General features: G+C 36.6%; 1 long non-coding RNA gene across 1 annotated transcript; it reads right to left on the bottom strand.

Annotated features, from left to right (window-relative positions):
- Positions 1-336: 336 nt before the first annotated feature.
- LOC137475045 (uncharacterized) lies at positions 337-10,300 on the bottom strand. The gene is made up of 3 exons (XR_010999659.1): positions 10,167-10,300; positions 6,874-6,972; positions 337-1,715 (listed from the first exon to the last, which is right to left on the bottom strand). It is a non-coding gene; the product is annotated as an uncharacterized lncRNA (long non-coding RNA).
- Positions 10,301-27,922: the final 17,622 nt, after the last annotated feature.

Raw genomic sequence — 27,922 nt, 5'->3', positions numbered from 1 at the left:
GGTGCTAATTATACTCCATCATAAAGTTTGTGTTTTGAGAGCAGATTTGTGGTAAAACTATGCTGAGAACTTCTCTGCTTATAGGGAACACTTTTCCTGCTGAGTTTGATTTGCATTTCTGTTTATCTCTTCTGGTTCTTGACATACACTTTTAAGAAGATATAAATCAGCATTTCTGCTTCCAAAAAGACTCAGTGAATGCTTTTGTCATTCTGCATGCTTCTGAGCAGCCACCTGCATTAATATTGAGGGTGCACTGCCTTGCGCATGAATTCAAGTTGATTAGTCAAGTAGAGAGTGCAGTTCTTGGTTTTATTCAGAAAATGGACTTTTTTATGAAGGACATGGAATTTATTTTGAAGCGGCAGCCAAGATACAGATAATATTTTATATGTTTGTACATTTACACACCATTGTTTAAAGGCTGGATGCAGCCCTTCTAACTCAACTTTGCAATATCTCGTTGTGTTAGACATGAAGCCTTGCCACTGAAATATCCTCTTCTGAAAAACTTTGCAGAGAATTATATTGAGTAATAAAATTTAGGTTTTGTGATACTTTGCAAAGCTGATCTTGAAAACATAAATTAGCTAAACATTAAGTTTTCAACAGTTTTTTAACAAGAGCTTTTTCAGTTGAATAGTTTGTTACATTTTGCAACACTTCTAAAATAAAAACATCCACTGCATTTTCTCAAGTGATTAGGGAAATTGAGTAAAAGTTAATGTTACGTTCAAAAGAAAAATCTAGGAGCAAAAGCTCACCCCAAGCAGCGGTTTGACGGAAACCAAATATTTTGAAAACAATTTAGTGTTACTAGAAGAGAAATTATGCTCAACACAGTTCCTTTTGCCATGTTGACTGGCATCTGATCTGTGGGGAGCAATTTGCCTGTCCTGCCAAGGAGAGAAAAAGTATGGTAATGCACTGGCAGCTGTTAACAGCAGCTACCAGAGGGATATGGAGAGAACACACAGCTTTGGTACAAGCAGAATTATGTAAAGGCTCCATTCCCCTTAGTTAAAGATCTTATCCTTTTCTGTCTCATAGTGCTAAGAATCAGAAGGCAGAGATAGGGATATTCTGCTGTTGTTTTGTTGGTGTCTCCTGTTTCTGAGTCTACGTGGTTATTGCAAGCACAGCTGACAAGCTAGCTGGCATTTAAGCAGAGCAGATATTCACCACTAATTTTCCTTCTGTGCTGCTGCTAAATGGAAGTGTTGCTTGACTTAATTGTTTGAAGGAAGGGATTTAAAATATGCGTTCGTATCATTCATGTCTTTGACCGTATGTTTTTTGAACTTGAATTGATGTCTTTCAGTAACTTTTATCTTTCTGACTTGTGTTTGAGCTCTGTGTGTCCACATGATGAGAAGGTGATTAGGCCATTGCCATGCAGACACCATCTCTGTGCATTTAGCAGGGCGCTCAGATTTGATTCTGCTGCCACTGGCATTATTGTGTCATTTTTTCTTTTGGTTTCCTCTCTTCCTCATCATTCCTCTGTGGCCTGCCATAGCTCAGGTGCTGCTGGTTGCTGTTAGTGTCCAGGATTTATGAGCCATCTTTCATAGCGGGTCTCACATTCCTGGCAAGAACTAGATGGATGAAGCGTCCTGGATCATCACTCAGTGCTGGTCTGGTCATGAAGAGCATGTGATTGCATTGTAGGGCCTGATTATTTCTCAGGAAGTCCATTCACTAGCAAAGAAATACTGAGGAAACATTATAAAAAAAGTTAAAATATTAATAGTGGTGATTTTTCATTTAAACTTCAGAGAAAGTATGACAGTATGCTCCCACCCACACAAAAAAAAAAGTACCCTCACTCAAGATAAATCCAGTGTTGGAGTAGAGGATGAATTTTTATTGACTCCACTTTGAATTGTTGCCTATGTATGCTTGGCTAATCCTGGAGATCACCTGAGCAATGACAAAGAGAGCTTAACATGAAACAGCAGTGTGCAGTTCCTTAAAATGATGTTTTTATCATGTATTTTAGCCTGCATTACACTCTTGAATCATTCCACATTGTAACAAAACATAAAACATTCTTATGGATATTTAGTTGTGTGTTTGCATATGTTTTTAAATTTTTTTTGTGACACACAAGTAAACAAAGTAGACAATTTTCTGAGTATTTTGTGTAATGGCAGTGCAGAATGTTATGACTCTATCTACTTGGCAAAATGTCTTGCTGAGATATAAATAGATTTCTAATGGCTGTCAGGCTCTCTGCCCAAGAAATTTTCTTGTAGATATCTCATTACAGAAATAACATCATCAATAAAATAGCTGAAATATTTTGAAAACGCGGGAATATTTTTTACATCAGTAACTGCAAGGAAAATAACTACCATATGCATAATTTGAGGCTGATTTGAAAACTGTAATTTATCATAATTATCTGCATATTATAATGGCAAAACATGCTTAATTGCTTTTGACTGGACTGGTATTATGATGAGAAGGAAAGTTAACAGCAGATGGCCCTACTGTCAAAACTGTAGTCTCTTAACCCAAAATGAAGTAGCAGACTGAACATAACATGTTTCTGGCTTCTTTTTCTGATTTTCATCAGTAAGTATGAACTAGCATTTGGTGGGGTTGCAAATGTTTACAGACCAATAGAATTATCTTAGCTGGTGACAAAAATAGCAATGAAAACTTGACTAGATAGGATTCCTCATCACAACATGACTTAGATTTCCTAAAGCACATAAAGTTGTTTAAAATATTAAACTGGTCTGCAAAGCAAATTCTTTCAAAAACATCAGAACGTATTAAAACAATGTTTTCTGCCCTTTTACCACCATATGTGCGTCTTCTACTTTCATACAGCAGTGAAAAAAAATAAGTGCTTAATCTTCTATACCTGTCTGGCTGTGAAGAAATAAATTAACAGTTGAAGAAACAGATAATTTTGCAGTGCTTCAAATAATTTCAGCTTTGCTGCATCCATTGCAATGTGCCTGAAGGATTTCTCTTGTATTAATCACAATGTGCATGCACAGATGCGGTGCTGTAAAAATCCCAGCAACTCTACTCACAAAATGCCTGAGAGAATTGAAGAATTTAAGATTACATTTGTACAAAGTTAAATTACAGAATAGGAGAGAGAAAGGCAGGTTTGGTTTTGTTTTTTTTTAAATGTCTAGCCAGAGAGAATCACAATAAGCAGGTGGTATATTATACTGCTGGATGTTCAATGAAAGTAAATTAGCTGCTTCAGCTGATAGAAAGGAAATGCTGGCCTGATCAGCTTAAATAAAGGTGACACGTTATTTGTGAAATAATGTGAATACTGAAATGTGGTTTAACCCCAAAGTTTGTGTGTATATTTGTATATATGTTTTGTCTGTGGTTCATATTATAGATTTTATAACAGTTAATCTTCTCGACTAAAATAGTGGGTGAATTTATTAGGAAGCAGAATTCATTACAGGGAGAGATTTAGTATTTGTTTTGTGTCAGAACTGATGTTGCTCAGATGTGTTGATTGATGGGACAATGTAATTAGTTCATCATAGTAACAATATGTTAAAGGAAAACAGTGGGACAAAGATAGTTTGCACCTTAAACATTTTCCCCTTTGCAGTCCAAGCCTAATAGGGAGATTTTTAGAAGAGATCCTATTTTTTTAGGGCTGACCAAATGAAATCAGTAGATTTTTTAGATCTAAAATTAATAGTAAGACATAAACAGTTTGGAAAAAAAAAAAAAACCTTGTGTAGGTATTTTTGGCACTAAGAAGATGCATATTTAAACTTTTTCAATACATCATCATTTAGTGGTGATGTTTCTGGAAACTGACAGCCAGTTGCCAGTTACAATCTGTTTTATGCCTATTTCAGGAGGCTCTTAGTTTTTTAATCTTTAAATTTGTTCCTTAGGCTGTATCATCTTGACCCTGATTTCAATTAATGCAGATACACAACTTGATGATATTTCATGGTGTATTGTAGGAATACAGGGGCACAGTGCTCAGACTTTATCTGCTCTTTCAAAATAACTTACTACACATAGCAATAAACAGTGTGCAATATGTATATAATTTTTATTTAGCCTACTGTATCATAGTAGACACAAAGATAGGTATTCTTGAATACTCAAAATGAGTTGTAAAAAAGCCTGTAAGAATTTTCCTATTCTTATTTTTTCCTTGGAATCATCCTTGTCTTTGTTGGAGGTTCTCAAGATAGGTTTTCTTTGAACATCTAGTAATCTGATATTTTGCTTTTACCCCACGCTGCTCTTCTGAGCATCCTTTAAGAAGGTTTCTGTGATCCAAAGTTCCAAGATCAAATTAATTAAAATATCTCATTATTTGAATCTGATTAATGTACTATAGAGGTTTTTTTTGGGAGGCTTTAATGAATCAAGTTTGAATTAAAATGAAAAAATGTGATGATTCACTTCTCTTTTGCTAATTCTCTATATTTCCTTACAAAACATTGATGCAATACACAGGTCTCTTGGAAGTAGGTTGAAGAACACAGTCTCACAGGAGTTTTTAAGAGTTTACCTGCTAAGCTATATTTTTAAATGGATTCCTTATACAATTCTGAGAAAATTCTGTTTGCTGCTGGAGAATCATATTTTTCATTCTGTCTGTGCAGTTTTGCTAGGCTCTTTTGCACTCACCAAAACATGAGCAAAGAAGCAAAAGCTACTCGCAAAAATGCATCAGTTCTGGTGATTTAAAATTTTGCCTATTGTTTCTCCTCTGTCATCATTTTTTCATATTACTTTTGTTAAACCTCTGTTAAACTAATTACTCAGTTTTATTTATTTTTCATCAAAGTGTTTTGCTCTCATTAAAAAGTCTATATTCCCTATCTTTGTGTGAGTCAGCAGAGCGGTGACTTTTAGAACATGTGATAACTTTCAAGATTCTGAAAGTCTTTCTGTTAAGAAAACACATGTTTTGTTTGTAGCAGGTTGACAACTGAAATCTTGAGAAGTGAAAGTAGAGCAGGATATCAGGAAAGGACTGAAAGGCTAGATATAAAAAGACAATAGTATTCCAAATATTACAGTGAAATAATTAATAGAATCATTAGATAAAATTTAAAATAGTAAGGAAGTCACTTTGAAATTGTGGCTTGACATTTTTAGTCCAGTAAAATGTTCTGGCATGGGTTAAACAGTTTGATCTTGCAATGAAACCTTAGGTTTAGAGCAAAGGAGTAGAAATCTCCATCAGTGTGCATTTATAAAGAAGTCTTTCTTCTTAATGTAACTAATTGGAATCAAGTATCCTTGTATAAGGCATCTAAAAGTATGTATAGTCACATTCTGTTTCAGCCCTAAATAGTACTTTTATTTTTTTTCTCTACAGAATTATTGTTCTTGGTTCAAATATTAAAGCATGGTTTAGTTTTGTAAGAAGTAAGTGGCTTGTTTTTACTACTGCCAGATTATTAAGTTGGTGAATTTTTTTAAAGTTGATTATGTGTTTTCCCAGTTCTTTACACTTGAACTTTAGTACAGGGGAAAACCAAAGAAGGTATTTATTGAAATGAGACTTAAGTTGTTAAAGGCTTGAAGAGTATCATTGCAGTGTTGCACATGTCATCAAACCAACAGATTCTGGCATAGAGATGCAACACAATTCCTCTAACATTTTTCTTTTTCTGCTGGAACAGGCAAGCTCTGAAGGCCTGCGTTGACAGGTAATGAGATCTAATAAGCAAGGGGAAAAGGGGTAGGAGGGAATGAAAGAGAAAGGGAATATCCATATTCATTATTTAATCAAATAAGATTCTCTTGGTGGATTTTGGGAATACTCATTCCTTGCTTCAAAAGCTTCTCTGTGAGAGCTGTAAACAAATTACCTCTATGAAGAACTTCTTAATCAGGGAAGAGTAGAGCTGTTCTCTACTTGATCTCTCCCTTTGGGTGGTCCCAGTCAGAGAGCAGCAGTCTTCCTTCTGATGGCTTGGCTTCAGAAAAGCTATATGATATTATGCTGACAGCTGTAAACCTCTTTCTGTTAGGGATAACAAACATCCTGTGCTGAGGACAGCATCAAGCCCAGCCTGCAGTATGCCCAATTAGAGAAGCTAAAATCTCATTTGTTTCACCATAGGAGTCTCTGAAAGCACACCGTTTTGGCCTCATTACAGTATTTTTAACTTTACAAAAACAATTTCATTATGGAAATTAAAGAAGCTCATTTAGTCTCAGCATTTATGCTTAACTTAATAAATTCCACAAGTGTATCAGTTGCCCTAGTGTGCAGGCTTTTTGTTCTTTATGTAAGAAAAAAATTGCTTATTTGCAGAGACTGTTCCATACAGGAATGTGCCATTTTAATATGCTGGTTATTTATTACTAAAATGAACAAATTTCTGGACTCCATTGTAGCAATTTTCCTGTGTTGAACATCTGAGCATTGACCAGCATTGACTCTGCTATACTCCAGTATGTAAGTCAGGGAAAAGATGTCAGATGATAATCTCTTTTAGTCCCTAGCAATGTGGGCTAAGGATAGGATATCTTAAGGTGCAGGTGAAATAGCTGTTTATCCCACTAACTACATGTGAAATGCTTTAGTTTCCCTGGAATTTTTCTTTAGGATTAAATAAATCAATAAAAAGGGACTGCTATAAACTGTGCAGTTGCTATATAGTTCTGAAAACAAACTAAATTGATTGTAAGCATCTGTTTTTATGTATTTTTTTCTCCTTGGAATATGTCCCAGTGGCGTGTTTTTTGTTAGAATGATCCAATTTACTTAATAACCTATAAATATGTTAAGCTCAAGTCAACAAAGGTGTTTTCAACAAACACAGCAACATAAATCAAACTTTTTTCTTACAATTCTTATGGGCCACAGTAAGAGAATGGTAATCAGTATCAGTGGTGCACCTGGGGCTTTTCTGGTCTCAGGTGCCAAATTCTTTTTTCTTGCTGCTGGAATGGCACTGTCACCACTGCTCCATTTTCACTTGCTGTTGCAGACAGGAGCTAGAAGGCGATAGGAGTGAATGAGGCAGAGGCACCTGTCTCCTTCCACCACTCTTCATCTTTCCTTTACTCTCACTGGAGCCACCCCATCAGCTTCCTCAAATTCCCAGTGTTAAGATTTATTTAGACTGGTGAGAGGTGTCTGCTTAAATCCAGCTTAAATAACTGAGTTGTTTTTCAGAGAAGCAGCTGTCCAACTTGCTTCAAAACTGGGCTGTGTTTAGTGGCCATAATAATTTGTTTCTCCTACAGCTTGCTTTTTCAGTCAAGCTATGGCATTTTCCACAGTAAGAATGTGAGCTGTCTTTGTTTGCTTTTTGTTTCATTAGGGCGAAGTGATGCAGAGGACTGTGAGAACATTCTGTTTCCCTTAAAATAATTGGACTTCAGTTCTTCAGAAATGGTTGTTTTCTTTTTTTCTCTGCTGAAACCCCAAATCCTTACATTACTGAGAGCTGAAGTGGTGAATTTATAATTTCATTCCTCTTGGCTCTCCAGCAATGTGAGAAGTTGGACTAATTTAAATAAGTGAGCATAAATAAAGCCATTAAAATGGAGGATTGGTGCAAATGGCTAATCTGCAGTTGGCCTGCACCAGGTATTGTCTTAAATTACAGATGCACAGTCTCAGTCTCTCTTTGGTTCTCCTTTGGAGACATTCAAAACTTGACTGAACATGGCCCTAAGTGCCCTGATGCAGCACAAAAGTTGGCCTGGCTTTGAGTGAGGACTTGGTCAAGATGACATCCACAGGTCTATGCTGTGATTCTAAGTCTAGGAGAGAAGGACTAGCAGATCCTGAACATCCAGTTCCAGTGGATAATTTCCTTGGAAGCATATTTTTTCACCAAAACTTTCTTTAAACACCTGTGTGAAGCAGGGCAACGAATAAATAGTTACCAGAAACTAATTCTGTGAACTCCTCGTGGTTGTAAGCTGGCACTGCCCTGAAAATCACAGCAATGCTCTATTCCTTTTTGTCTTCTCTCCCTCCTTCCCCCATTTCTTTCTCCTCCTCTTCTACTTTTCTCTGTAGACATCCCATATGCCTACCTGGATAATGCACCAACTATTGTGTAGCTTCATTGTGAACAGAAAAGGGGACTGATATAACTGAAAAATCTACTTTAATGGGCTGAGTTTTAGTTTGTTTTTTTTTTTTTTTTTTTTAATTAAAAAAAAAAACAAACACCAAAAAACAAAGCCCAACCTTTGCAGAACTGTAAATGTTTGTGACAGCATGGATGTCTTGGGAACAAACTGGTCTGGGAAATTTGCAATATTTTGATTTTTTACTATATGTGTAATAAAACAAGTTATACAAGGTGAATGGTAGTCTTGGAGATCCTTACTTATTCATACAAATCTAAAGAAGGGAATGAGATTCCTGTTGAGTCTGAATAATGGCGATCCTCAGTCATTTGGTGTCCTCTGAGACTTACTTTTGTTCACTATTTCAAATGTCATTTTGTGTGTTAGAAAATATTAGGACTCCATCTTGCATAAACTGCATAAAAAATACAGTTTCTCTACCTTTCTTTCAAAGCCAATTAAAGTGTAAAGCTGAAATAATACAATGTGGTTGAATTATAGATCAAGCAGTTGTGCAGGTGTATCACTGAACGGTGCTCAGTCCATTTTATGCTATTATAAACTACAGAAATGCTATGTTTACTTCCTTTATAAATCAAGCAAATCTTGTTTTTATTGCCGAGAGTGGGAGGTGAGGTAATAGTGGAGTGGGAGGATAATTTAGAATAGAGGTACCTGCAACATGCAGATACAGTGCTCCAGAGTATTAGGATATGTTATGTTCCTTTCGAGAAGTTGTTTGTAATGATTGTTAATAGCATCCCACAAGAGGAAGCAGAATGTAAGTATGCTGAAATCCAATCAAAGTTGTGATATAAAGTTCAGGATCATTTATATTGAATGAGAATCTTAATAGGAGGGCAAACAACAATTTTGTCAGGAGCTCAATCCATACTCCTACAATTTATTGAAGCTGTGAGTGGTCTGACGTGTCTGTTTTCTGGAAGAACTCTATATTTAGTAGTTATCAGAAACTGAAAGGGTGATAATATGGAAAAAATGTGGAAAATAAGATAGTAATTCTAACTGGCAATGAGGCCGTGTGTTACAGCCAGAATTTTTTTTCAAGCTGACATATAACAAAATGAAGAAAAATGGAAAGTAAACATTTGACTTCCATCTAATTTTTCCCTCTAGGTAGGGTGTCCCATTGTGGTTTGACAATGGGACAAAGAGTTGGCATCCTTTAACTCAACTCTTTTTATTCAGTAAACAAGAGGCTCTATCAATATCACTGCTTCTTCTACATCAGTTATTTCATCCCCAGGAAAGAGAGCTGCCTATTTGGAACAGATTCCTTAGTATGCATATATGTATTTGATCTGATACTGTAAAAAACTTCATAGAGTCATATTTTTCTAAAGCAGCAGAAACTGAGGGGAGCTTTGAAAATTTGAAAGGACATATTTTGTCAAGAGAGAGCTAATAATAATAATAGATCTTAAAAAGAAATCTTAAAAATAGATTTAAATTCTTAACAATAGATCTCAAAAATAAATCTATTTTCAGAAAGCTTTCCATAACAATCTGGTAGGAAAACTACTTATCAAAAAACTGCTGGCTTTTAACAAATGGTTTCTAGACTCATCTTCATTGTTTTTAAAATTGCTGCTTTAACTCACTCAGGTTTCATTAAGGAAAAAATGTTAGCAATGCTGCAGCAATGGTTGTGGTGTCTTTGGGTTGAAATGTTGACATCAAAAATGGTGTGAGATTTATCATGAGTGAATGTGCGTGTGTATATATATATATATATATATATATATATATATATACACACCTCTGTGTGTGTGTAGGTATGCATATATATGTGACATCTGATAGCAACATCAATGAATGAAGGAGTAATAAAACTTGATTTTTCAAGGAATTCTGATGTTATTTCATCAGATATCTTTGAAGAACAGAGAGACAGATCTAAAATCTGACTAGCCAGCTAGGCCCCCAGTTAAGAAGACTGCTGAAAATGTGATGTTAAATATAATGAGCATTGTGATGGTGTTTAGATACAGCAAATTTAGTGGCTTCGTAAAACAAAAGCCTTTCCTTGGAGCAGGTTTGTCCACAGTCATGTGGCTTTGGAAATGAGTGGGAAAGTTTACCTTTTGTATCCTACTTGGAGAGAGTAATTGCAAGCCTTCCCCTTCATCTGATCACTTGCTCTGTTACAGGTCTCCTCACCTTTCCCTCTCCACCTGTGCAAGTTCAGGATCACCTCAATGTCTGTACATAGAGTTCCAGGAAACTGTTTCTGTTGTGGTTATGCATTTACCAGTTGGGCTGCTTATGACAGCTTAATCAAGGCTTTTCTCCTGATCATAAAGCTCTTCCTTGGTTATTATGTAACCAGATGTATATTGATATGCCTTGAAGCAGTTAACTTATTGAAAACCACAGTTGTCCCATGTGTATACAAAAGACAAAGTAACTTTAGAGGAATCTCTTCCTTTTAAGTACTTTCCAAGCAGTGAAGCACTAGATTGCACTTTAATGTATATCATCAAATTAAAACAATTTTCCTATCATGGTCTTTGATTAGGACACTAAAAAGTAAGCATATTTCATGGGACATGCCAGTGTCATTGGATATGGTGAAAGGACATCCAAGAAACGTAAACGTCTTTTGTACAAGACAATGAAACCTCTTGCAAATGGAAAGAAATAAGTTCAATAGAAAATTTGACCCAAATGGATCGTTAGTTGCAGCCTACAGATTCTTTTTCAAATCATTAACTGTGTCTCATTGTGTCTTGCAAAGAAAGAAATGTAGGCTATTGCTTAATGAGCCTTTCTTTAAAATATATCCAACAGCCAAGCTTCTTATGATTGGCCAATTTATGAGTTAGAAAATGGTTTAATTTAATTCATCCACTAGGGCTTTGTAAATGAGTATACATGTATATATGTACTACGTGCAATGGTAAAGTTGTCAGATGTGTTATGTACTTCATTTACCATAAACTCCCAGCTGCTCTTGCCTGTATTTTGCTCATTAATCTGTCATGGACTTTAACACTTCAGACACATTTCTGACAAGCTCAAATAATTATTTCATTTTATCTATCAAAATTAACTGGTCATATGAATAATTCTTTTTTTTTTAACAACCAGGGATGAATTTTTCTCAGAATGTGTTGTATATGCAGAGCCAGACAAACATCGGTATGCTGTTACTCCCACCTGTTGTCAAATCCAGGATGATGTTTTGTTCTGAATTTATGATGTTCTAATTTGTATTTTTTGGTCTACTTGGTTTTAAAAACAAAGGATTTATGTGATGTGTATGTAGAAATACACAGAAGTAGGCAAATACTATAAATCAGTACTCAATGTTTTATATAAAACTGAAGATTAATAAATTTGCCTTATCAATTAAGTAAACAACATGAAGACATCATTATAAGAATTGCTATTATTTCTTTTCTCCCAGATAAATATTGATAAAATTTTATAATCCCTTCTGTTCTCCTGACGTTCTTGGAGCTTTTTAAAAAGGAAAATCCTTGCAAAATATACTGTATTTTTTTTTTGCCAGAAAGCCACAGGTGATATTAACATAATCAAAGGAAAAACTAGGAAAGCCATGACTTTTCTTATTACTTAACTCACTGTAGGGATTTTCAGTGTGGCAAATCACACTTTGTTTTGGGAAAGCTGTGAGGAGGAGGATATGTGCTCTGGGACATCCATCCAAGATTATCCCATAACGGTGCTCATGAAGGTAGCACTTATTGTTGATGTAAATGTTGATGTCTCAGGGAAGAAAGCAGGAACTGGACCAGACAGGATTGGCAATCCTGTGGCTGCCAACATGAACACAGAGCTCTTCCTGGGCTCTGGGTTGTTGCTGGTGCTGGAGTTGTGTAGGACAAAATGGTAGCTGAGATTCCAAGGTTCTGCAGGGCTGCATCCACCCTTTTTTCCATAAGCTGGAGTATAAGCAGACCATAAGACAGCCCTGGCACATGGGTGTCAGCTTTTGCTGAGAGCTTCCCAGCACAGTGAGTTGCAAGCAGTGATCTCTGCGGATTTGGAGTTACAAACAAGTTTTCATTTTGGTCTACTGTTACCTTTCTCTTCTTTCCTGTTCTTATCAAAAAGAAAGATGTCTCAGGGAGAGGAGCAAATCCTTTCACCCTAAAGTGATGTGAGAATGTCTGTACAGCTTTTAGATTTATGTTATATCCCATCTCCAGGAGGGATGCGTAGCAGATGCTTTGATAGAAAAAAATCAGCAGAACAGTCAAAAATGTTTTTCAATATTTTGTCTTTGCTTCCACGAATTTGATAGTTTGATAGCTTCCGGATGATATTGCCAGCAGAAGAAAAGGGAGGTAGTAGAGGGGTTTATTTACTTATTTTATATTTACCTTCCTTAAATACTACCCTGATGATTGAGTCATCAGTTGTTTGAGGCAGAGTTTATCACAATTTATTTTGCATTTTTAGTTTGATTAATGTATTAGTTACAATAAAGGTGAGAGCAAGAAACTTAAATGTTTTTGTTATGCTTTGTTAATTTTCCCATTGAATAGTTAGGTATTTTTGTCCTAGTTTTTTTAGAGCTGCTTATTTAAATTTAAATAAGATATTATTACTGATTGTTCATTTGTGTATTGTTAGCTCTTGTTTATTTGATGCTTGTAGTATGATATTGCTCATTCTCACGTGTGATTATTAAACGTGATTTTAAATTGTAGAGAATTATTGAACAATGACTGTTAGAATGGAAGTTTTCCATGTTATCATTATTTTATATTCAGGCTTGAATTGACAGCAATATGAACCAGAAATATTTTGACATTCTAAGGTTTTTTCCCTTTTCGGCCTGATTGAAATGGTTGTTTGCTTTGGGTGGCATTTCTGTACCAGCCCCTGGTACACCAACTCTAGAAGCACTGATCAATTTTCAATTGAGTTCTTTCAGCCATCTCTGAGTGAAGTTTTATTCCCTTTAGTGATGACTGGAAGAATAGAAGAATAGCTGCAGCATCAGCTTCACTGTCTCTTCATGCCTGTAGAAGCTAAAACAGTCAGTGTTTACCTTGAATGAATGGTTACCTTTCATTTTAAAGCACCACCATCCCCTTTGTCATTCTAAAATGTTAACTCGCATAATGATTAGTTCCTCAGTCTGCAAGAAAGAAATTATTTGCCACTGTGAGGAGATGATTCAGGTGTACATAAGCCCACAGAGGGAGGTAAAGGGGGCAGGCTTCTGGCATGACAGATGAGTTGGAAGACTGGATGGAGTTAGTATGAACTGGATAGAGAAGGAAATATGGAATGGGGATGTTGGACCCTTCTCAATACACTGAGGGAAATGCAGTGGCAGCTAGTAGGATTAAGGTTTCTCAGAGAGAGAGTGTGTCCTGCAGAAGGCAAGAAAGCAGAAAAGTCCTGAGGCATGTAAACTGACAGCATCTACTTTTGTTTTAAACAAGGAGTGGGATATTAGAAAGGCTAGTGGAAGATAAGTAACTTCAAACTGGAGTGCTTCTGAAAAACAACTTATTGACTTTTGAGACTTTTAGGTAGTTAAAGTAAATTAGTTTGGGTGATTTCTTAAAAACATGGATCTGGAAGTCTTTTGCTTGTTGATGTAAAAATAGATGATGCTGCTGAGATCCAGCAGTGGCAGTGCTAGCAGTGGGTAGAGACTGCTGCTATACTCATTGTTTGTCCTTTCTTTCCTGAAAGACTTGTCAAGAAGACTGTCTGGAAGATTTTTTTCTAACTGGAACCTTAGTTGACTTGTTGCAATTCTCCCCTTTGGATCTGGTAATACTGCTCAACTCAAAAATATTTTGTAGCCCTATTTAAAGCTGGACTTTTGTGTTTCAGCTTTTACAGAAATCTTGTGGCTCTGCCAGACATTTGAAACCCACAGAGTTTGTGAGCACAGTATTTGTCTTTGAGGAAACAGGTATTTTGACTTTTTGTTGCATGATAGAGCTTTGTAGTTATATTTTATTATGAAGTACAAGTTTCCATTAATGCATTTTCTCCATCTGAAAACTGTCTGAAGCCAGAAAGTTACTTTTTATTGATCTCCTACACTTCTGAGAACTTCAGGTGGCCCTCACAGATTTTCTTTTTTTCTTTTCGCCCCTGCTTCCAACCTGTACAAGGTGCAGTAAATCTGTGGAAAGTGTAATGTGTGAAGTCAGAGTTTACAAGGAAAGGAATATAGAAATATTTGATGCTTTTGGGGTTAATATTGTGTCAGTGTAATTTTAAAGAGTTGGAGAACTTTAAAGAAATGCATGCAGGCTCTTCCTAAGCATTGTTATGTAACCCAAAATTTGTGTGCAGAATGTCTTTGTACTCTAAAGTTAAAAAGAGTAATTGAAGTTTGCAGAACAGAATCAGGAAAACACTGTAAGTGTAGATGCTTCTGGTGTCAGTTTTTGGGATGGTTTTAATGATCTGTAGCTTGCAAATAGTTGGAATTTTTTTTCTCTTAATTCACTGAAAAGAACAGCTTGCAGCAGTGGATACGTTTTACAGTTGCATCAAGTGCACAATTACTAAACAAGGATGGGAAGCCTGACAGTTTTACTTCTAGCAAAGCTGACCTTTGGAGGATTTTATTAAAGGAATTTCATTTTTTTAACAGCTGAACTGAAAAAAAAAATCTCTCATGAAACAGAACCAACAGACTGTATTGCTAACCACATTCCTTCCAAACTTTACGAACTTAAAGAAATCAATGCAGTTGAAGTCTCTGAGCAGTGTTATTTGAGAATATGGAGTACAGCTCCCTTTGTTCTAAATGCAATATGAATTATCACTGTAGTCTCTCTCTTGGTTCACCTTCAAAGAGGGTGCAGTCCTCTTTCTTACCTGGATGTAGCTATGACTTATGTATTAACCCAAAGTTTCATGGCTCCTCAGTCTTTACAGGTTGGTAAACAAGTGTCATGGCACAGAGAAATATGTATCTGTCAGGAGTGTAGAACCGTGTTCATTTAATTTATGCACACTCCTGTGGCAGGATGAAGGAATACCATTAGGTTAGGAATAAAATTTCTATTGAAAAACCAAAGCAGCCCCTTCCTTTATTCCCCAACCAGACAAACAACTCCCTGCAATCTAGACAAAAACCTCACTAAAATCTAAAGTGTTGAAAAAATGCTTAGTTCAGTGTTGTATTTGGAGTACTTGTATAGGTGAAAACCAGTAATTTTCAGTAATTATGTACTCTCAAGATAATTTTTTTCACTGGAAAATGTAAATATGGAAGTTACTGGATAGACACAAAGAGAAAGAGTCAAAAGGAAGCTGACATGATTTTTTGAGTAGAATCAAAAGACTTTCAATAAAATATGAAAATTAACTTAAACTAGGTTTTCAATTATTGAAATATTCTTTCTCGTCACTGAAAGGAGTGAAATTCAGTAATTGAGCACTGCCTATTTCTGTCATACACAAGGCATCTTTTACCTTATCTAGGAAGCCTACAAGCTTTCTGGTTATATTCTATAGTGTATTTAATATAGATTAGATCTATAGATTGTCCTGGTTTAGGGCAAATTTGGAAGGAAACCTCTGAATGGGATCCCTCTAGAAAGCAAATTCAAGTAAGCCCCCCCCCACCAGCTTGGGAAATATTTCCTTGGAGAAAAGAGGAAAAAAATGTTTATTTAACAAACAACATACTCACAAACGTGAAAAATTGAATAATATTAAACAATAGATCCTCTTGCTGTTCTGAAGAGATGGCAAATTCAGAGAGTCATTTTCGTGGGCTGTAGCTCAGCTCGCTCAGTCTCTCATCAGTACCTCCCGTGCTGATAAATGCCACGTCCCAGACCCCAGTGGGGCTAAGGTGTGAGCTCCAAGTGTTTTTCTGTCCAGAGCAGGGCTGATCAGTTCCAAGAAAAAGAAAAGCCACGATCTGGGGAACTTCTCTGCCTCAGCCAGCTAAAAACTAACTGAAAGCAAAGGACAGCTCTGTTCCGCTGTCTGTCCATGCTGCAAGACAACACAGTCCATCAGCAGGAATGTGGAGGAATGAGTGTAGTTTCTGAAAACAAACTCCACATTTCTTCTCCCCCCCTTTGCTCTCAGAACCAGTCACAAAGGTGCAAAACTTAATATCCAGCATTAACAGAAGAGACGACTGGGGATACAAGTGTCATAAAGTCACCCTAGGACATATATATATATATTACATTTTCCTAGAGAATGAGAGAATGGTGTCTAAACACAAGTATGTGGAGGAAGGCTTTTGTCCATACTTTCCATGAGTCTGATACAGTCAAGAAAGCTATGGTTCAAAAGTAGTGACTATAATTTCCAGATATTCTGGTTCCCTCCAGCCCCACATGTGTGTTGGGGTAGGGGTAAAAAAGACTAAGGGTCTTCTCAGTGGTGCCCAGAGACAGTATAAGAGGCAAAGAGCACAAATTCAAATACAGGATATTCAATTTAAACAAATTTTTACTGCTGTGGGAGTGGTCAGAGACTAGACTGGTCTGCCCAGAGACCTTATGGCATCTCTGTCTTTGGAGACATTTAAAACTCAACTGCACATGGCCATAGTCAACATGCTGTAGTTGACCCTGCTTTGAGCAGGGGGTTGGACCAAATGAACCTACCAGCACCCCTTCCAGCCTCAGCTATTCTGTGTGCCATTTTCATTTAATTGCAAACAAAATTTTGGTTGTATTTACTCTCTGATTCCTATGTTTCTACACTGTCTTTTCAGGCAGATGAGAGAAATTTCTGTGCATACTGAAAAGCTGCACTGTTGAGGGATTTAGAACTGCATCAATCATATGGTGTAGTTAAAGCTTGCCATTCATTGAGAAATATAACATAGCAGCAAAATACATATAGGGATTTAACTATAATTTTTGGAAGCTCAGAAGTCATGGCTAGCTACTCATCTGTCCGTTTTATATGTTATGCTACCAGCATGGCTAAGCTTTCATGTTAACATTTTGTACAGATCATATTTTTTCTCTGTAAAGGGTTTGCTGGACTGTTCTCAATGTGTTAGCTGGCAACAGAATTTTAAAAAGTCTGGTCTATTTGCTCAGCTAAAGAATATATTCACATTGACAGGGTGTACACTCCTTTCTAGAAAGCCTATACTTTAGCCATCCTTAAGGAAAGTCCAGCTCTACTGCTTAATCCTTTATCATAAAAGGTGGGACCTCATTAATTTTTGTCATGGGGAAAGAGATTATTATTAGGATAATAAGCTTATTATTTGTTATTATTAGGATAATAAGCTGTGCCAAAATGATTCAATTGATACTAAATAGGGTGCAAAAAAGAAAATTCTACTTAAAGAGTAGGATCCATTAGTGTTTATTGTAAAGGGTGTATTCTCTGGGCAATGCTGTATCATCTGGAAATATTTAAAATAGAGCCTATTATGACCATAGTGAAGCCTTAAGAAGTTGGGAGCACTCTGGAATTATAATAGCCACTAGGTAAAATACCCCGCTGAATCACAACTGAAGTAACAATATATGAGGGAGATAAATGTGATTTTCTGAATATACATACTGAATATGTATACCTTCTGCTTTGTATTGCACTTTGAAGGGAGGTGTGGATAAGGCATGTGAAGTTCCTATCCTTAGCCTGGTTATCACACCTTTTGCATTTTCACAGGGGGAAATTGTATCTTTGAATTCCCATCCTGACACCCTGTTCTGTTGCATACACATATTATAAATATTTTGCTTTGGCCTCATACTCCCTTACTCCGCATGGTAGCTAAAATTTTGCAGTCAGTCCTCAGTTTTAAAATTTGAAATGTTGGATGAGTATCTGACAGTGACAAAAGACGATAAATCCTCTTCTGTTGGTATTTTGCGTTCAAATGGAACAACTTCCTGCAGAATTATAGAAAGATTAGATACACTTCAGGTCAGATTCTGGATTTGGCTTATTTAGTTAGGGAGAGGAATAGACGTGAAAAAAAAGACAGATGCTGGGGTAGAGCATCCATTCACCTTTCTGTAGCAAAGCTCTTAAACTTCATGCCAGTTAATCCTGAAGCAGACAGCTTTCTTTTTCAGGTCTTTGGCATTGGTAAGGTTGTGATGGCTTTTCTGTTCCAGTGACTCATCCCATGCAAGGGCACAGAGTGTGTAGGGGCAGTTTGGAAGATAGTTCTGTAAAAAAAGGCCTGGGCATTGTGTTGGACAAGCTGAACACACCTGCATCTGTGTCAGGAAAACCATCCACGTTTTGGGATGTAATAGGAAGAATGTAGAGAGCAGGTTGAAGTTATATATTTTTTTTTTCCATGTTTCGTTGTCACTTGTGAGTCTGTAGCTGCATAAATATGTTCAACTTTGGGTTTCAAGCACAAGAAGGATTTTCACAGGGAAGCCAGTATGGGGTCAGCAAGGTGAGTGCTAGAGAAATGATATGTGAGGATTTGTTCAGTCTGCCCAAGAGAAGGTTTGGGGGTGATCTTATCTTTTGTTATCTGATGGGAGGTTATAGACATGACCTCTGTTAGGATTGGGAAATAATGAGTGAGAAGCAATGGGCACAAGACAAATCGGTTTAGTTATTAGAAGGAAATAATTTTTCGCATGTGATCATGATTAAGCACTAAGAAAAGTGCCCAGCGAGGGTATATCCACCATTGGAAAAGCTCAAAGTTTAACTCAATATTGCTCACCCCTAATGACATGATCTAGCTTTGAAGTTAGATTCAACAACAAATTTGAAGGAGGATTTGGGGCCAATTGACCTTCCAGTCTAAATTATTCTGTGATTCCATTAACCACCTAGGCCACCAATAGCAGACACAATTCTTATGGAATTAACCAGGAAATATTTCCCTGTCTCAGAGAGTATCATACATCCTGAATGCATTTCAATCTCTTTCCTGTCTAGGGTGCTAAGAGGTCTAGGGTGCTAAGAGATGGACTGCATGTTCTCACAACAATAAATAAGAAGCAAAATATTTTTGATTGTTATTCATTGGTTTTTTTGCTTTATTGAATGCATAGAATTTTCAGACTTTATCATAGGCAGCTAAATTTTTAAATTGCATAATTTATTAAAATGTATATAATATTGTACATCAAATGCTTTTTAGTTCGTACTGATGTAGAAGTGAATTCAGCTCCTTTCTTGCTATAGGAAGCCTATCAAGTACAGTTTATGCTCTTGTTTTTGGCATTTCCTTACATGCCTTCTTCCAAAACATGAAGGATATCTGGCTATGTGCAGGAAACATTAATTGGTTGATTCCTTGGTTGGTTCATATTTAGCTTAGACCAGTGACTTTCTCGTTCTTTTTAGGGACACTACTTTATCCTGCTTTTCTGGGCTGGTTCTATTGCATCTTTCAGAATCAATTGCTGTTATAATTTATACAGGAATAAATATTAATAAATTCCTTTAGTGTCCCAATGCTAACGAGAGAGACAAACCCTTACAGTAATACAGCATATGAAAGCAGGTTTGAGCATTATAGACTAAATTAATTTAGAATGACATTTTAAAAATAAATGGGTATTTCTCTTTCTCTGCCCTTGCCCTTCTTTAAGGGTGAAATATGTATATATATTCCCAGCTGCCTTGATGAAATTTCCTTATTTTACCTTTTTTATTTTCTCCCCTCTGGGAAAGCTGATAGCAGTGGCTGAACATATCTGTGGGTTCATACAAAGTTTGCAGGATTGGTTTAATGGAGGGAAGCAACCTGTGTTTATTGGGAAAGATCTAATGTGTGCCCTCAGTAATGGAGATAAATACACACGGTACTCTTCACAGTTCTTAGAAAAATTAAGAATCTGAAATATGGCATCAGGTATTTGCTGTCTTGGTGCATGTCACCATTTTTCTTTTTCTGCCTTGTCCTTACCTTTGTACAGAATTTCTGCAAGTTTGAAATATTTCCTATAAAATGAGAAATTGTATTTAGAATAGTTTTAAGTCTGCATTCCCAGGCATTTTTTGTAAAAACTGAACAGTGGGCTTACAAGCCTTTCTCCTCTGCCTCAGCTTCAACAGGGGCACATGTAGCAGCAGTAGATGTTTGAATAAGACAGGAGTATTGAGGCAGCTGAAGGAGAGGTGTGAGGGTGACATGGGGTGGGTGAGCAGACCTTAGGGGCTGGTGGAGCTGCACTCTCTGTAGCAGAGACAGTAATTGGAGTCTGAAATTGCGTGTAAAAGTGGGAATGTTCCTGGGAAAGAGGGAGAGGGAGAATTTTCCTTTCTAAATGCACTAGAAGCAGAGGAGGTGGCTGAGCTGTAATTGACTTTTAATAGCTGAAAATGCCTAACTTATCAAGCTGTTGCAATATGGAGAGCATCTTCTGTTTACCTGTGCTGTTAGCTCTTCAGTGCTTGGCTTCTGCTCCTCGTTTCTCTTGCATTTTCTTTCCCCATCTAATTCTGGCCTCCTCTAACTCCTGCACTGTCTGCTCTCTCCCTGCCCTGCATCCTCTTTTGGGTCCTCTGTAGCTTGGGTTCTGTCAAACCAGGAGACAGATATGACTTGGAAAGCTATTGGGTAGACAAGACCTTTACTATATAAATTATTGTTTTAATTTGCACACCTTTGTTTCTTTCACTTGTTCCTTTTTGACACAGAAAAGTCTGCGAGAGCTTAAAACAAATTCTGTGTTTCTGTTTTATGTCTGCCCAAGAGAAATGTTACTCTGGCTGCCAAGTGCTCTCCTAAAGCCAGTGTTGAATGAGAAGTAGCACATCAAAGAGGTCTGGGGGAGGCTGTTCTCCACACCTGCCATGCAGGGCTCATTACCAACCAGAGTGTATTTTCTGGGTGCATACATTACCATCAGCCAGGCCCTCACAGAGTCAGGTGAGTCTCCTGAAGATGGCTGGTCCCAAAATAATGGCTGCTCAGGAGGTATTCCAATAATTTTGAGAGTCACTGCGAAGCTGCATGGGGAGTGAGCCACACCTGCAGGAGATGCAGGCGGTGCATTGCTGTGGTGTCTCCTGCTGAAGTCTGAGAGCTGAGAAAATTGTAGATTTGGCAGGGGCAGCAGAACAGGAAGATGTTATCCTTCCCAAGCATGCAGTTTGAGACAAAAGAATAGGCAACACATAATGGAATTGGTTATAACTTTAACGTAGTCAGCATGAATAGATATTAAAAAAATGCATGAATTAAAATGAAGGTGCTAAAGACATTGACTGTAGACTCAAGGTCTGCAAAGTTTCTGTAGAACTTGTAAAATGAGTATTGCAAGTAAGCAACAAAATCTAGCAGTACAGTTTAAAAAACTGCATCCTAATCTAAACTATTTAAACGTGTGCATAGGCAGATGTAGCTGGAAATTCTGTTTATTCTCTGAACATAAACTCTTTGTTTCAGTACTCCACCATCTGTCTTCCACTTTGATGTTCTTGTCTGTTTCAGTTAGAATTGTCAGGGAGCAGCAAGAGTTGGTGGATCCCAAGGGATGGGGAGCCAAGGGTGACCCTGGCACCTGTTTCACAGTCCCAAGGGTCTTGACAAAAATAAGTAACCTGACTTAGAACTGACATTTTCTAAAGCTAATTATTGGCAGTGTTTTAGGCAGTTGGTTTATCCTGGTGATCCGGGGACAGTTCCGAGGGCAGGCCTGTTCTGCCGTTCCCTCTCAGCAGCTGCGCACAGCTGTTCCTCATCGGGACTTTGTCATTCCCTGACCTCAACTGGCACTTTAAAAGATTGTTTTGAATATGTATGGTCTCCATATTTTCTCCCAAACATTTGTCATATTAGTTTTCCTCCTCCTGGAATTCTGATTAGTTACATGAACAGAAGTGACTTTGGTATTAATGATGCCATTATATACTACACTGAGTCCATTAATAAATTAATAATGTTGTGTCTTGTTTGTTTATAAATGAGGCTTACTGAGAGCTGTTTCAGATGAAAAATACCACCAATTGCTTGTAATTTAATCTAGTGAGTTTTTATGCATGTGAGGAAAAGTCAATTAGCCCTAGCTGAGGTACTTCTAAATTCCAACTAGATTTCAAGTTTAGTGAAAATAATAAAAACCTGAAAATAGAGGGAAAAATATTGCCAAAACTCTTTTAAAAGCCCCTTTTAGCAGTTACTTCTGTTTTGAAATGTGGTTCTCTTTTAGCCTTCTTGTGTGTCTGAAAAGACTATTTTATTTTTTGTATGTAGTCCTAAATTTGAAATTTATTTAGATTGTGTTGACCTGGTCTCGCACCAAAATCTAGAATTTTCCTGTAATGCAAGATAAAATGTCATTAGGCAGCACAATTTGTCAACAAAAGCCTGTAAACTGCAAAGTCGTTCAAGCCTTTATTTTCTTCTTTCTTTGTCAGCTTTTTGCATTGTTGATTGATTTGCTGTAGTGCTGCTGTCAGTAGTTTACCAATAGCCTGGTAGAATCTCATGACTGGCATTTTGCCTTTTTAAAAACCATCTCATTGCTGCAGTAAAGAATCTGAACCTCTAAATCAGCTATCAAAGCTGTTAGCCTTCTTTTATTATTATTAATGTGCTCTTGGGAAAGGAATACTGAATACTAACTAGGACCAAGTAAAGTACTGGAATAAGCCTGAAAAGGTCAGTCCCTAGGCAAGAGGCCTTTCTTATGTTATCTCTATTTATTTCTATATTCTAATACAGTAGCATACGTGAATTTATATTTTTAATTGGAGTTGAAATTGCCGCTCTTTAAAGTATCAGTAATTATTTGCAAACCACACCTCAGCAGCATGGGTGATATTCAGTTTAATTCCTAACTACTTTATTTTAATGTTTTTACATGCTTTTTGTTGAAATTGGTGACAAATATTGTGAATATTTTTCCACATAATGATAGAAAAATACTGAAATTAAGAAAAATGTGACACTTTAATTCTATAAATTCAGTTTTTTAAAATGTAGATTCAATGCAATTTTATTTTATGCCTAAGGGTCCTTAGGTGAAGAAAGCAATGTCAGAATTTGAGGGAAACTTAGGAAAAGTTTGTGCATCATAGCAAGCAACTGCAATGTGCACAGGAAATACATTTGGAGGAAAATGCCTTTAAGCACTGCATGATGCTGTAGGATATCAAATGTTTTGGGAGTAATTTTTAATCTCTTGCAGATAGGTGAATTGTTATGACCAAGGACTAGGAAAGCTAAAACAAATCTGTAGGAGTATTAAGTGATCATATAAGAATTCTCTCTTTTTAGTCCTAAGTATCAATAAAATAGTGAATTAGCTCTTATATAAAATATTTTGGTAATTTATTGTTCTATTTATCTAAAGGGCATTCTTTAATATGTTCTACTGATTACTTGCACTCTAGAAGATCAGAAAACATAAGATACTTCAAAATTTTTCACTACTCTATCCTAAAGTTAGATTTTTCCCTTCTGGTAAGAATCTGCATTTGTGTGTTACGTGTGCCTGAGATACCAATGCTAGTATATTTGTAAGATAATTTACAGGCTGTGCGTTCCTCATGCATTCAACCCTGAAGGTCACTGCTGATCTCTGTGTATATGTGAAATAATGAAGTATAGAAGACACATCTGGTTTAAGCTTTTAAAGGCTAATTATCCCATAAAGTAATCTATAACTAAGTGGATTTTGTGAAATTATGGGAGGGGAGAAAGGCTACAGACAGGAGGTTCTATGAGCTGAGAAGGTGGCAGTGAAAAGCAATTTTTCAGCTGAATATTTTTTGTCAAAATTCTTAGATTTTTGTCAATGTTCAAAAATCAAAGATCATCCCAGAGGACATATTTAACAGTTATTTTTAAAATCAAGAAATACTGAAAAACCCCCAACAATATTAATTTAGAAATTTAGACTCCCTTTTATGTCCCTGTGTATCTAAGTCGCATGCATGTATTTACATTATCCAGATGACAGCTGGTAGCATGTCTCGCTAGAAAATGGCAGGAAATATTGTTTATTAGCACTGCTTAGAACTGAACAAATGTTTTCTACTATATTGTGACAACTGGAAAATATCATACAGTTACCAAGCTGAAGATGAAGCCAGTCTTCTTCATTAACCATTTAATAGTAAATTTCAATGCAGGTATATTAAGTATTATTTAGAGGTATTGCATGCTCTACGTCTAATTTATAAGTCGCAGATTCTAATGAGATTTCAGAACAGCCATTCCTTTTTTATTAAACTCTGTACTCTTTAGTATCATTTTGCCAAACAAATTGAGAAATCTTATCTGCCAAAACTTTTAATTCAGCAGTTTTTTTCCTAGCACCTAGCAGCATCACCTTGGGAAATCTCGGATGAATTGGAACAGTAAGTCTAGAGGAGGTGATTTGTCTTTAGCAGAGTAACCAAGGAAGATGAAGGAAAAAAATCTCTTCAACAGGTAACATTTTGGAAGTCTCTTCACAGTGACCTATTAATTCCTCTCTCTCCAGAAAGTAGTTTGTAATAGAATTATTTCTTGCAGAACAGCCCATTTCTCTTGGCTACGTTGCTCTTTTTGTTGTTGTTTTTTTAGTTGGTTTTTTTTGGTTGTTTTTTTTTTGGTGTGTTTTGTTTTGTTTCCCTTGGGTGAGATGGAGAGAAGAAACTGTGGTGGAGAGGATTAACAGCAGGACTAATTTTCATAAGCTAGAATTCACAGATGGCAGAGGAACGTTGTGGATAGCCCCACTTTCACTGCTGTAGAGTACACATGCACAGTATTAGTGTATCTCATGCCTGCATTGTACTGCAAGTGTATATGAGAGATTTGTTTGCCACTTATTCCATTTTCCTATCTGAGCCAGGTCCTCACTGCTTTTCTATCTTGATACTCCTACTTGGGATAAATGCTCTAAACTTTTCTTTAAAGGATATAAACCATTAAAGGGCTGTATCCATATAAGAAGGAAAAATACTTAGGATTAGTTTGGACTAAATCTTTAGCCAGTCTGTTGGCATTATTTGTAATCCTCGATGTGAGATTTGTGTTTAAGGATAATACTTATGTGTATTTGAAGTTTTTTGTTGTTCAGCACTGCTTACTCTGTACTTCTGTGATAACTTTTTCAGGCAGGTATCTTTGCAGAACCTTCCCATTCAAGTTTTCAGCTTTAATGCAGCTACCAGCCATTACTATTTTAAAAGCTAAAGGCCATATTTAGTCTTCAGTGGTGTGAGTGTGATCCAACCTAAAAATGAGTGAAATTCATATAATGTACATTTTAAGGAATATGTAAGGCTATATGTCATTTGACAATTCTCTATTGTCATGAATTTGGGGGAGTTACATTTCTTTGAGTTGTTGTTGGGGAGGATCCGTGGGATCATGTTGGGAAAGTGGTGGAATGGATTTTACTTGTGTGTTAGTTAGCAAATTCAATTGGCTGATAAGAGGTGCAATAATTTGACTTTTTTAAAAATTTACCCCTATTCTACCCAGAAACTTTGCAAGTCTTTCAGTCCATTCAGCTGGAAAATGGAAATCTCTATTTTTTAGTAATATTAAAGATACACTTTACAGGTCAGGAGAGCATCTGGCAGTTGGTGATGTTTAGAAAAGCCGAGATTAGCAAAATGCTTTGATTTCCACACCGTTGCACATTGCCAGCCATAGTTCTAGACTATGCTGGACCTGGAAATTTTTTCCCCTTGTCTCTGGGGTATTTATAGCTCAGAATCATCTATGAATCTGGATCATGAGTGGGAAATGCAATGATACCTGTTTCATTCCATAAGATTATATTGGTAGCTATGAGCAACATGTTTACATAGATGCTTAGGGATTAAAAACACCTCCAAAGACCCCAAACCCCACCCAACAAAACCAGAAACCAGCCCATCTCTTTTGACTCTAAAACGACCACCATCCCATTTGCTCTCTGGCTGGTGTATTTGCTATTTCTTTTTCTACAAAGCTGTCTACATGTGCAGAGAGAGAAACTGCATGTCTGGCAGCAGATGCTATTTCCACACTTTCTTAATTCCAGCATAAGCCCCACTAGTATTCAGACTGAGAGGGGATTTTAGCTGTCTGCTAGTGATGATGTTTATTTGGTTTTTTGTTCTTAAACATTTTATTCCTAATTAAGATACAAGATGTGGTGGTCCAAGCACAAGAACTTCAAGCCTTGTAGTAGCTTTTTTGTAATCTTAGGCAGGTTGTATTTAGCTTCTGAGTGGGACTATGTGAAGTTCTGCTTGTCCTGTTTTCCTCAATGCAGGTCCTATTTGAATTGGGTTTAAAAAAGGCTCCCCCACAAAGGGAAGAATGAGTCTGTTTATTTTATAAAAATAAAGGTGTTGAATCTCTTTCATATGCAATCCATATGCCTTCTGCATCCCAACTGTAGGACATTTCAGCTTTCAAAAGTGAATTACAAAGATATCTTTGAAGTTGGAAGACATTTAAAAGTTTTTTGGTTTTTTTTTAATGCTTCTGTTTTCTGATTGTTGGCATCTTAATTTTTTCTCATGCATTCTTCTTTCCTTCACCAGTAGAGGGTTTTATAGTGCATCTATTCAAATGTCAGAAGGTGATGCATCACTGAAAGTGTGTCAGGGAAATCTTTTACTAAAAAGGTCTGTTGAGAAATACCTGGAAAAGCTGCAGGGCAAGAAGCATTGTCTCATTCTCACTGTTTTTCTTGACTCACAAAAATCTCATTTGGCGATTTGATGAGTTCAGAGAAATTCTGCTAAAACCTAGAAATTGCATGTAAAGCCACAAAAATAATGGTTCCCCCTTTACTGAAATATGCTCCTGATGTGAGAAGAATATGAAGACAGCTACTTTTGGGCTGGCTGTGGGTGGCATGGGGTCAGCCCAGAGCCTGGGTCATTGGGTAAATTCATGGTTGCAGGTATGGGCCAAGAGAGAATCACTTTTCATATGTCATACTGCAGCCAACTGAAATGTCACATCCCTTTCTGAACAGAGCCCTCCCTTTCCCTCTCCAGCTTGGCTTTGCATGAGCACAGGCATTTACAATTACCTCTGAAACTTACCTCTCTTGTTGCTCAGAAGCTTGACCATGTATTGTAAATACTGGATTTTAAACATCTACATTTAAAATACAACATATAAAATCAAATTAATATGAAGTTTTTAGTGGTGTTTGTGACAGAACCACACTAATACTTTCCTACATATTAATTCTGGAAGGCATAAAGAGTGCATGCTTACAGCAGGATATGAGGACAGGAAACTCAAAAGTTGTGTCTTAGAAATTTGACAACTGCCAAATTTTTCAGTCTCTTAGAAAATGGAATAAAAGCTGTTTGTAATAAAAGGAAGAGCTCATCATTTTTCCTAATTGGCTTTTCTGTTTAATTTGCAGTACATTAAAATAAAGGCTGGTCTGGAGTTCAATAGTGCCATAATTTTCCTCATGGTTGCTGTATTTTGCAAATCTCAGGGCAATGTAGGTAAAAAGAAATATTTTCTTTTTGAAGCTTGTAGGAATATCTCCTTTAGCTTTTTTCTCCATCAGTTCCATCTGAGCGAACTTGATATATTTTCCCAAGGAACTAAATTCACTGAGAACTGGAGTTTACTCTGGAAGAACTTCAGAATTTCCCCTTTTTTATTTCTCTAATGAAAAAAAATACTTGTTGCCTTTCTTTTTTTTTTTTTTTTTTTTTTTTTTTCCCCTATTCCAGAGGCACGAATGGAACCTTTTGTTAAAATAGGAGGTTGTCCTGATGTTAAAACCAGATATTTTTTTCTCTTCCCCTGTGACAATTTACTGTGATATTGGCTGGCCGCACCTACCCATATCAAGAAATGCTAGTTTTGTATTTTTACTGTGATTTGTTTATAGTCTGTGGAGTATTTAAGACTCTCTCAGACTCCAAATAAGGTATTTCTTTAAATACAGCATATGCTATTATCTTGCATTACTTGTAGCATTTCCAGATAAATCTGACATTATTT

Source organism: Anomalospiza imberbis, chromosome 5 (assembly GCF_031753505.1).
Source record: "Anomalospiza imberbis isolate Cuckoo-Finch-1a 21T00152 chromosome 5, ASM3175350v1, whole genome shotgun sequence".
In the NCBI taxonomy this organism is placed as follows: Eukaryota; Metazoa; Chordata; class Aves; order Passeriformes; family Viduidae; genus Anomalospiza; species Anomalospiza imberbis.
Note: the sequence above shows the minus strand (reverse complement) of the source record. Positions and strands in the feature narration are given on the sequence as shown.